This window comes from Mytilus trossulus, chromosome 11, assembly GCF_036588685.1.
Source record: "Mytilus trossulus isolate FHL-02 chromosome 11, PNRI_Mtr1.1.1.hap1, whole genome shotgun sequence".
Taxonomy (NCBI): Eukaryota; Metazoa; Mollusca; class Bivalvia; order Mytilida; family Mytilidae; genus Mytilus; species Mytilus trossulus.
In genome coordinates, this window is record NC_086383.1 from 33,968,122 (window position 1) to 33,980,188 (window position 12,067).

Genomic DNA, 12,067 nt, shown 5'->3' on the forward strand with positions numbered 1-12,067 from the left:
AACATGACATAATATAACATAAATTTATTTTTCCGCGTTTCCGAGAATTTCGGGGGGAAATAAAATGTTATCTTCAAGGACGGGTTTGATGACAGTATGTTTTGGTAATGATATGCGACAACTTAATATCACAAAAATAGTGAACGCAGAGGAAAATTCAAAACGAAAGTCCCCAATGAAATGGCAAAATCAAAAACTTAAACAAAACAATCGAATGGATAACAACTGTCATATTCCTAACTAGGTACAGGCATTTTCTTATGTAGAAAATGGTGGACTAAACCTGGTTTTATAGCTAGCTAAATCTCTCACTTGTATGACAGTCGCATAAAATTCCAATACACCGACAAAGATGTGTGAACAAAATAAACAGTCATAAAAGGTATAAATATTAAAAATTGAGGTACAGCAGTCAACATTGTGTTATTATCTTAATCACTATAAAAATAAGAGGTCTGTCTTAGTTTGTCACTCGTAAATCTTATGTAAATGAGAAGAAAACGAGTTTACCTTTTAAAATTTTATTCGAACCGCAGAACTTCAACACAAAACTTAAATATACTATTTGTTTAGTAATAATTTTGATTATTTTTTGGATGAAGTTCTGCATCAATTTTCAGTATTATGCCTTGTATTAGCCATGTATCAAAGGTTTTAATATCAGGTTTTTCTTTTGGTATATTTTCCACGTTTCGTAGCATTTGACTTGTAGTTCCCAACCTTTGTCATTTGATTTCAATATTCAATATTCCCACTATCATATTTTTCCATGTGTATATGTTTCAGACCGTATGAGTATTTGGATCGTACGCGTACGGTCTGGACGGTATGCGTACTTTTTCAAAATACTCATACGGTCGGACCGTACGCGTACGGTCTGATTAATATAATTAAGAAGTTGCTTAAGTTTATAAGTTACAAATGCATGTAACAGATCAACATAACTTCACTCTCAAATTAATATAGAAAAGTTTAATTGTAATTGAAATAAAAACTATATTTTTTAATACATGTATTTAAAAAAATCACGCTAATTAAACCAGTTAATATCTTGTTTTTAGCATATTGATTAGTAATACATTAATTGAATGATGATCATTGAAAATGGCGATATCGGAAGTAAATATTATATGGGAGGACAATTGTTTAGAATATTAGAAACTTTACAAAAACTGCAAATGCAAAGAAACATGAATGAACTGCAAACATGTAAATGTAAAAAATATTACATTACTTGTGGAAGCAAGTGTCACATTGGCCGAGAGAACCAAATAGGATTCAGATATACAATTGAACAAATATTTAATTTCAATTGTTCATTTGTTCATTTTATCCATCTAATTGTAATTATAACAATTTATAAAAATAAAAATAAAGATTGTGATAAATGTTTGTTTAAATTTAACCCATTAAGAATAACATGTATGGTCAGCTCGTTCTGGACCATACGCGTATACTCATACGGTCCGATCGTACGCGTAATGTCGGACCATACGAGTATACGTATACGGTCCGGACCGTACGCGTACGGTCCAAATACTCATACGGTACTAGAACATATATAAAACGTTTTACATTTAAATTTTCAACATTCGATTTGTAACATGCATCATTTGATTTAAATGTTCAACATCCTACGTTTTTTTTAAACATTCAGCATTCGATTTTGATATTTAAATTATTTAATCTCTTATTTTTAGCACATAACATTAAAATTTTCAGCGTTAAACATGCGATTTCAACATTTTAAAACTCCAATTTGAAAATTTATCATTCGATTTTGACATTTATCATTCGAATTACATTTAGCATTCAATTTCAACATCTAATACAAATTTCAACATTCAACAAAGTATCTGGATATAAATCATTGTCGATATTTAAGTCATTTTTAATGTATAACATATACTTATATGTTCTAATTCAGCACACTTTTTTTTTTTTTTTTTTTATCTTTTTTAATATTTAGAACCGACCTTTCTTTACTTGAAATAATGATCATGTATTACAGAAATAATAGTAAAACCCCACAATAAAGACAAAAACCCAACAAGAAGTATTTTTCATTACAGCATATCACACCAACCATCAATAACCGTTACATACATATATGTAAATCAGGTGTTGTCGTTTGTTTATGTGTTACATATTTGTTTTTCGTTCATTTTTTGACATAAATCAGGCCGTTAGTTTCTCGTTTGAATTGTTTTACATTGTGGTATTTTGGTCTTTTATAGCTGACTATGCGGTATAGACTTTGTTCATTGCTGAAGGCCGTACGGTGACCTATAGTTGTTAATGTCTGTGTCATTTTGGTCTTTTGTGGATAGTTGTCTCATTGGCGATCATACCATATCTTCTTGTTTATATACTTGCTAACCTAGACCAAATGTATTATTGTTACAGTACACAACAAAAAACCTTTACAGTTTAGCTGCCAACATGATCAACCTATTGCTGTAAAAAAGTAAATAACACGTTATAAAATGCATACATCCGAAGCGCTTTTCTTGATTAACCTTCATCAGGAACGCTCAAAGCCTAATATTTGAGAACAAATGATAAATGAGAACCGAAACATTTGAAGAGCTATGTGTACTAAAAAGAATCTAAAAATATCAAAATCCAGTTGAGGTCAACTGAGCCTCAGGTAGTTGAAACCTTAGTTTTGTTTTAATTTAAAAATTGATTAATATGCATTGTTGCCCAGTAGTCAGCACTTCGGTGTTGGCATGAATATCAATTGTATGGTCATTTTTATAAATTTTCTGTTTACAAAACTTAGAATTTTTCGAAAAACTAAGGATTTTCTTGCCCAGGAGTAGATTACCTTAGCCGTATTTGGCACAACATTTTGGAATTTTGGGCCCTCAATGCTCTTCTAATTTGTATTTATTTGGCTTTTTAATATTTTGATATGAGCGTCACTGATGAGTCTTATGTAGACGAAACGCGCGTCTGGCGTATAAAATTGTAATCCTGGTACTTTTGATAACTATTGGAAAACAAACATATAATTTAAAAAATAAATTTCAAAAGAAGTTGTTATGACAATAATATACTAGACAACAAAAGAAACGATACAACACATTAATAAAAAATTCTATTTTAGCGTTTAGTAGAAAGCAAAATCAAATAGATCAAATATGGGTTTACAAATTCTTCCTGATACAGTACCCAAAAATAACATTTGTAAACAGGATATGCTGCCATGTATTTAACCTCCAACGTCCTCTTCATTTAAAGTTTTGCAGCACTATGACACTGTTTAAATAGCGGCCCTCTCCGGATAGGTCTTTGTGCGCTCTGAGCCGTCATCAAACTGTCTGACCTGAAATTCTGTTGTTGTGACGACAAGGTACTCTTCCGGCCATTGTTTCCTTTTTAATGTACGGTTGCGCAAGTGTAAAAGATGTATCGCGTGGTCTGGACGTTGTGACGTCTCATACATTGTCATAGGGTCTGGTGCAAAATGATTCATCATTTGTTGAACCAGTTAGCCTTAAACTAATAATCATCAGTCTTTATGTTCTTTTTTACGGGTTCAACCAAACTTAAAGCATTTCTTTTCTATACAAGGCTTAATTACACAAAACACATATATACTATGGGTTGTAGGTTTGCAGCATCCAGTCTATTTATAATACATACGGAACATAATAACAACATGTGAACAAAAACTTAGAATGGCAGGTGGTACGCAAAAACAGTCATGATCACATTCTCTTCACTAGAAGTATAATCAACAGCCTCAACAATCTACAAAATATAATAACAAAAACTAGAAACAATTCACAACTACGTGTAAATGAACGAAAAAAGAAAATTGAATAAATACTGTAACTTTGGACAGTATACAAGTGCATCTATTGAAGTGTACAATTCTATAAGAATAATCTTATACGTGTGAAAGACAGTACGTATATAATAAAAATTGTTTAAAAAAAAAAAAAAAAAAAGGCAAACAAACCTGAACAGCAATTGAATTAAACGTGTAGACTGATTGAATGCAAACCGTCGAATGATTTAATTCCCGCTTAGGTATGCACGGGTGAATACACCCGTGCAAACCCGTACAAATTACTACGCATAACGGTATTCGTTAAGCCTTATAACGAAAAGAAATTAATTGATATTGTTATTTTTGCCCCGTGAAAATGATTTGCGACGTCAGCATGCGTCATCCCAATTCTGACCATGCCATTAACTTGTTTACGCTGATTTTGGAGTTACCGTAGCATCAGATTCTGAATTTGTTTTCCAGTTTTTAAGATGGCAAATTGTTAACCTAATGCAGTAGCCAAATTATTGACATCAAATAATTTAAATACCTCATTGGTTTACGGCGAACTTGATTACCGGAGAAGTAACAATCCGGATTTTTGTCGTATTCGGTTTGGAATAATTTTTTTTGAAAAAAGAATTATCAGATGATTTATGGCGTTGAATACAGAAACTGATAACTTATACCAAAACTTTAGATATCAAAATATAAGAAAATGGTCAAAATTAATTTTGTATCGTTTCTTTTGTTGATTAGTATATATTAAAGCAACATTTTATTTTGTAATATATACTTAAAGTAGAACTTAATTTTTTTGGGAAGATTTTTTGTTTTAAATTTTGGTTATAAGATAGGAATGTGCAGGTGAATGAACTAGTTAAATGTTATGTATATGGCAATAAATAAGTAACAAAGTTAAACATACAGGTTCTTGCCTTTTATACATGTTATACGAATGTTTTAGATTATAAAGGAAACAATTTTCTTTGACTGATGGGGGAAAATTGCCTGTCTTGCTTTAATGCATTGTACAATATATACACAATTTACTCCTCGCAAAGAAAAAGGTATTCTTACATAACATTGAATTCATTGTTCAACTAGGAGGTAAGGAAAACCAAAATCGTGTTTCCTGAAACATATTTGAATTAAGTTGATGTCAGCACTTAATAAAATTAAAAAGAATTTAAGCCTTTTCGGCAAAATGTAATTTCATCTTGACCTCACTGTGTGAACCTCTGACCACAGCCCCAAGTGACACCTTGTCTCAAACATTGTTTTTCAATGATAATATTATGATTGATGGAAGAACAGCATTTTAAAATAGTTGGGTAAAGAATAATATATTTTTCATAAATGATCATTAAAGAAAATGGAGAATTTTACAATTTTGATGAATTTATTAAAACCTATAATATAAAAAAACCAACTTGCCTAATCTTTTCACTTCATAAGGAATGGAAAAACGATATTTATTCTGAAATATTTTTCAAAATAAATACTGTCTGTCACAAAATTGAAACCGCCATAAAAAACAGTGAATAATAGTTTTATACATAGAACATCAAATGTATTAATAAAATTAAATCTGACTTAACATTTCAACCCTAAATTAGGGTAGGAAAAATGTCAAGTTATAACAACCAAATGTATTATTTGAACTCCGAGCTGTTAAATTGAAAGCAATATAGTAAAAATGGATATTATACATCTTAAAACACTAAAAATTGTTGTTGGTTTATCGTTAAAGTATTGAAAAGAACGAGGTTTTTATATCATCTGTACCTTGTCAACACACCTGGGGTTGAAGTCATAAAACTTTGCTCAGTGCTCGGAGCACAAAAATCATGCTCGAAACATGAAATCCAACATTTTGATTGGTTGATTTTTTAGTATGAGTATAAAATAGTTAAAGGTACCAGGATTATATTTTAGTACGCCAGACGCGCGTTTCGTCTACAATAGACTCATCAGTGACGCTCATATCGGAATATTAAAAAGCCAAACAAATACAAAGTTGAAGAGCATTGAGGATCCAAAATTCCAAAAAGTTGTGCCAAATACGGCTTAGGTAATCTATGCCTGGAATAAGAAAATCCTTAGTTTTTCGAAAAATTTAAAGTTTTGTAAACAGGAAATTTATAAAAATGACCACATTGTTGATATTCATGTCAACACCGAAATATTGACTACTGGGCTGGTGATACCCTCGGGGACGAATATAAAAACTGACCCGAAAGTTTTATGACTTCAAGGCCAGGTCTATTCCGATTGAAATATTTAATATCAATAATAATCTGTTTCATCATTGTTAGGTATATCTATGATCTTTTTAGATATATGCTGAAGATCAGTGTATTCCCATACTTCATGTATAGTATTCAATTAATATTATTTGTATCTCCAACTTTAGATGGCAGCACAATCTGCATTTGTATGTCAATTGTGCGATCAGAAGAGTGTTATGTGGAAATGCGAGGAATGTAGTATTTTTCTATGCAGTACATGTAAAGTAAAAATTCACCCGAGAATAAAATCCTCAGATAAGCATAGGATTGTGTCTATTAAAGATATCTGGAAGGTAACATTATCATTTATTGTTATGTACTTGGACGATGTTGCGATCCCCTGTAATTACATGAGAAAAAAGGATCATATTGAAATTTTGATGCTTCAGATCTTATGTTGAAGGAACATTTTTTTATTTTTTAGGTCTAATGTACTTACATATAGTTAAAAATTAAACATCTTCTGATTTTTTTTACGCATAAGAAATTATAGATGTTATATCTGGCAATACAAACAATTTACCGTAATGCTTCAAAGTTGTTCTTATAATCTTTCTGTTTACCATGATTACACAATTAGTGATAACGGATATAAAACTATTATTATCATTGCGTCTTTAGGTTATGATGATTGATATGAATTTGAATTTTAATGTTTTTACAAAAAAATCAAAAAAGTGTTTTGTGTTTTTCAGTATTGAAATTATGTACAATAAATTCTATGTATTGCCACTCTTGTCTTCTTGTTATATATTATAGACGTTGATATATGATATTTTAATTTATCATATACTTAGACTAAATAACATATGATTTTAACCGTTTGATAATAGCATAAGATTAAAGTTTTTTCCATATTTTTCGATTTGGTGCTTAGCGGGCTGATATGAAAAGTTTTTCACATGCTTCGATTGTTATCACATGGCTTACCGTAACGTTATCACATGGCATTCCGGTGATACTCGGCAAATTCCGGAAAATACACCTCAATGGCAAATTCCGGAAAATACACCTCAATGCTACGTTTACAGTGAAAAACATTACAAAGAAGTGTACAAAACAATAATTTAAATACTGTAAAGTATATTGTGTAATATAATTAAATTTAAAAAAAAAAGATAAAAAAAAAAAAATGCATTTTTTCATTTTTTCTGAAACATAATTTAGAAAGTTACTTTAAAAAAAATTGACTTTTCCAAACAATGTTCATCATTTATATTGTTGAATTATTTTCTTTGTCAATTCGTCCATATAAAAATGTGTTTTTTTTCTCTTTTGAGGCATATGATAGAAAGATTTCATATTGAATGTATCAAATTTTGGGTCCGACGTCCGTGAACTTTTTACTCTTTCAACTTCTTTTCGGGAACCACGTAAAAAGATCAATATATGAATCTGTTATTTTTCTCTACTGTTGAAGCATATGATAAAAAGATCATAATATGTCATTTTTCATATCGCATGTATTATCAGCCTTAGGTCAATATCAGCCCTCGAGCCATGCGGCTCTTGGGCTGATATTGAACCTAGGGCTGATAATACATGCGATATGAAAAATGCCATGTAATAATCTGATAATAAAGCCATCGATATCACAGCGTTCAAAGGTGTTGTTTCAATGCCGTTGATTAAATACTTTGAATTTGCTTTCAGTAACTTTATAAAATCTTTGATAAGGTATTTATATGAGTTTTAATTCAGGCTATTTATTCAGTTTTACCGTTATATCATAGGAAAGGTGCCATTTCAGTACAGAATACTAATGTACTTTATTTAATATACATCTTTTCTAAAATATATTCAGTAAATTCAATAGTTTACACCAGGTGTAATTTTATTCACACTAATTGATATCCCTTGATTGAAGTTTCAATCGGAAAAATGCAGCTAAATACAAAAGATATATATATATATATATATATATAAACGAGTCTAAATTGAAAACTACGTTCAAACCTATACATAAGTACGTCTGAGTCAGTGACAACCCTACAACAGATGTATCCATCGGATCGCCATCAATGATGGTGATACATGGCTGTGTACATAATGTATATACAACTCGTCTAAACATCAACCCAACAATGTTAGATCTGTAAATTTGCTTTCGCAAATTTTTGGTTCTTCCCTCGCCGGGATTCGAACCCATGCTACTGTGATATTGTGACACCAAATCGCCTGCACTGCAGCCGTCCCGCTAGACCACACGACCACCTGGGCTCTCTAAAAAAAGAGCTTTCGCTGGCCATGTGTAACCTTTCCACGTCAGTTTTAATCTAGCGGCGTACTACAGTACATGATATATAAGGCATGAAGATGTTATTGTTACAGATCAGCTAAATTATCTATAGTAAAGGATCCTACAAATTAATGTAAGATACAGTCACAGAAAATAATTATATTCATAAGTACGTCTGAGTCAGTGACAACCCTACAACAGATGTATCCATCGGATCGCCATCAATGATGGTGATACATGGCTGTGTACATAATGTATATACAACTCGTCTAAACATCAACCCAACAATGTTAGATCTGTAAATCTGCAGTGCAGGCGATTTGGTGTCACGATATCACAGTAGGATGGGTTCGAATCCCGGCGAGGGAAGAACCAAAAATTTGTCACAGATGTATTGTAGGGTTGTCACTGACTCAGACGTACTTATGAATATAATTATTTTCTGTGACTGTATCTTACATTAATTTGTAGGATCCTTTACTATAGATAATTTAGCTGATCTGTAACAATAACATCTTCATGCCTTATATATCATGTACTGTAGTACGCCGCTAGATTAAAACTGACGTGGAAAGGTAACACATGGCCAGCGAAAGCTCTTTTTTTAGAGAGCCCAGGTGGTCGTGTGGTCTAGCGGGACGGCTGCAGTGCAGGCGATTTGGTGTCACGATATCACAGTAGCATGGGTTCGAATCCCGGCGAGGGAAGAACCAAAAATTTGCGAAAGCAAATTTACAGAACTAACATTGTTGGGTTGGTGTTTAGACGAGTTGTATATATATTATATAAATTATATAAGTACGTCTGAGTCAGTGACAACTCTACAACAGATGTATCCATCGGATCGCCATCAATGATGGTGATACATGGCTGTGTACATAATGTATATACAACTCGTCTAAACATCAACCCAACAATGTTAGATCTGTAAATCTGCAGTGCAGGCGATTTGGTGTCACGATATCACAGTAGCATGGGTTCGAATCCCGGCGAGGGAAGAACCAAAAATTTGCGAAAGCAAATTTACAGATCTAACATTGTTGGGTTGATGTTTAGACGAGTTGTATATACATTATGTACACAGCCATGTATCACCATCATTGATGGCGATCTGATGGATACATCTGTTGTAGAGTTGTCACTGACTCAGACGTACTTATAAATATAATTATTTTCTGTGACTGTATATTGTATTAATTTGTAGGATCCTTTACTATAGATAATTTAGCTGATCTGTAACAATAACATCTTCATGCCTTATATATCATGTACTGTAGTACGCCGCTAGATTAAAACTGACGAAGAAAGGTAACACACGGCCAGCGAAGCTCTTTTTTTGAGATCCCAGGTGGTCGTGTGGTCTAGCGGGACGGCTGCAGTGCAGGCGATTTGGTGTCACGATATCACAGTAGCATGGGTTCGAATCCCGGCGAGGGAAGAACCAAAAATTTGCGAAAGCAAATTTACAGATCTAACATTGTTGGGTTGGTGTTTAGACGAGTTGTATATATATTATATAAATTATATAAGTACGTCTGAGTCAGTGACAACTCTACAACAGATGTATCCATCGGATCGCCATCAATGATGGTGATACATGGCTGTGTACATAATGTATATACAACTCGTCTAAACATCAACCCAACAATGTTAGATCTGTAAATCTGCAGTGCAGGCGATTTGGTGTCACGATATCACAGTAGCATGGGTTCGAATCCCGGCGAGGGAAGAACCAAAAATTTGCGAAAGCAAATTTACAGATCTAACATTGTTGGGTTGATGTTTAGACGAGTTGTATATACATTATGTACACAGCCATGTATCACCATCATTGATGGCGATCTGATGGATACATCTGTTGTAGAGTTGTCACTGACTCAGACGTACTTATAAATATAATTATTTTCTGTGACTGTATATTGTATTAATTTGTAGGATCCTTTACTATAGATAATTTAGCTGATCTGTAACAATAACATCTTCATGCCTTATATATCATGTACTGTAGTACGCCGCTAGATTAAAACTGACGAAGAAAGGTAACACACGGCCAGCGAAGCTCTTTTTTTGAGAGCCCAGGTGGTCGTGTGGTCTAGCGGGACGGCTGCAGTGCAGGCGATTTGGTGTCACGATATCACAGTAGCATGGGTTCGAATCCCGGCGAGGAAAGAACCAAAAGTTTGCGAAAGCAAATTTACAGATCTAACATTGTTGGGTTGATGTTTAGACGAGTTGTATATATATATACTGTAAATTTGCTTTCGCAAATTTTTGGTTCTTCCCTCGCCGGGATTCGAACCCATGCTACTGTGATATCGTGACACCAAATCGCCTGCACTGCAGCCGTCCCGCTAGACCACACGACCACCTGGGCTCTCTAAAAAAAGAGCTTTCGGTGGCCATATGTTACCTTTCCACGTCAGTTTTAATCTAGCGGCGTACTACAGTACATGATATATAAGGCATGAAGATGTTATTGTTACAGATCAGCTAAATTATCTATAGTAAAGGATCCTACAAATTAATGTAAGATACAGTCACAGAAAATAATTATATTCATAAGTACGTCTGAGTCAGTGACAACCCTACAACAGATGTATCCATCGGATCGCCATCAATGATGGTGATACATGGCTGTGTACATAATGTATATACAACTCGTCTAAACATCAACCCAACAATGTTAGATCTGTAAATTTGCTTTTGCAAATTTTTGGTTCTTCCCTCGCCGGGATTCGAACCCATGCTACTGTGATATCGTGACACCAAATCGCCTGCACTGCAGCCGTCCCGCTAGACCACACGACCACCTGGGCTCTCAAAAAAAGAGCTTTCGGTGGCCATATGTTACCTTTCCACGTCAGTTTTAATCTATATATATAGATGCGTTTTTAGATTATTTCCCTGAGCTATACAAAATATAATCAAATTAAGAAAGTGAAGAAATAACTTTTTGATTCGATATCTGAACGACACGACTAATAATCATAAAAAAACAGAGTATGTTAAAGGCAAAGGGGTATTTATTACCTTTTGACTCCTTTTGTTTGAACTTGGACATTAGTGAAGCCATTGGTTTAACTTGCCTTAACGAGTAAAGCTCGGTCGCCACAATTGCAAGTTGTTTGTATTCATGTATCCAATTTGTAAACGATTTGATGGTTATCACTTTAAAAAAACATTCATTTCGCCGACGTATTTTTAAGGATACCCTTAGTTGAGGTTTCAGATATCCGGCCTCCCTGTTTTTTTTCTTCATTATAGGGTAAAATATTTTGCCTCATAACACCCGTTTTTCTTTTCATGTAAGATTTTAACAGCTCATAAAGGATCATTAACCAAAATTCAAGCAGATTCTAGATTTCTTTTCTTTTGATTTGAGACCTGAATTATACCAATGGAAATAGAAGGTAAAAGTCAGAGTGGGTCTGTTCCCGCCGTTTTATAAAAAATAAATAGTTCGAAAAGGAGGTATATAACCTATCAATATTTTTAGATTATTTTGTGCATTAACCAATGCTCTTTTAACTTAAGGTAGAAATTTTAAGTTCTAGATTTTTTTTTTAATTCCACCTTAGTACATCTTTAAAGTAACGTTCAATGTTTTAACGATTATTTTATTTTATATTAAAGATAAATTTACCTTGAAGCCTTTATAAACGAAATATTGTGACATGACTTTTAATATCAGTTGCCGTTAAAAACCAAAAGTATATCAACATTACGAGGACTAATACTGCTTAGTTTTATGGATTT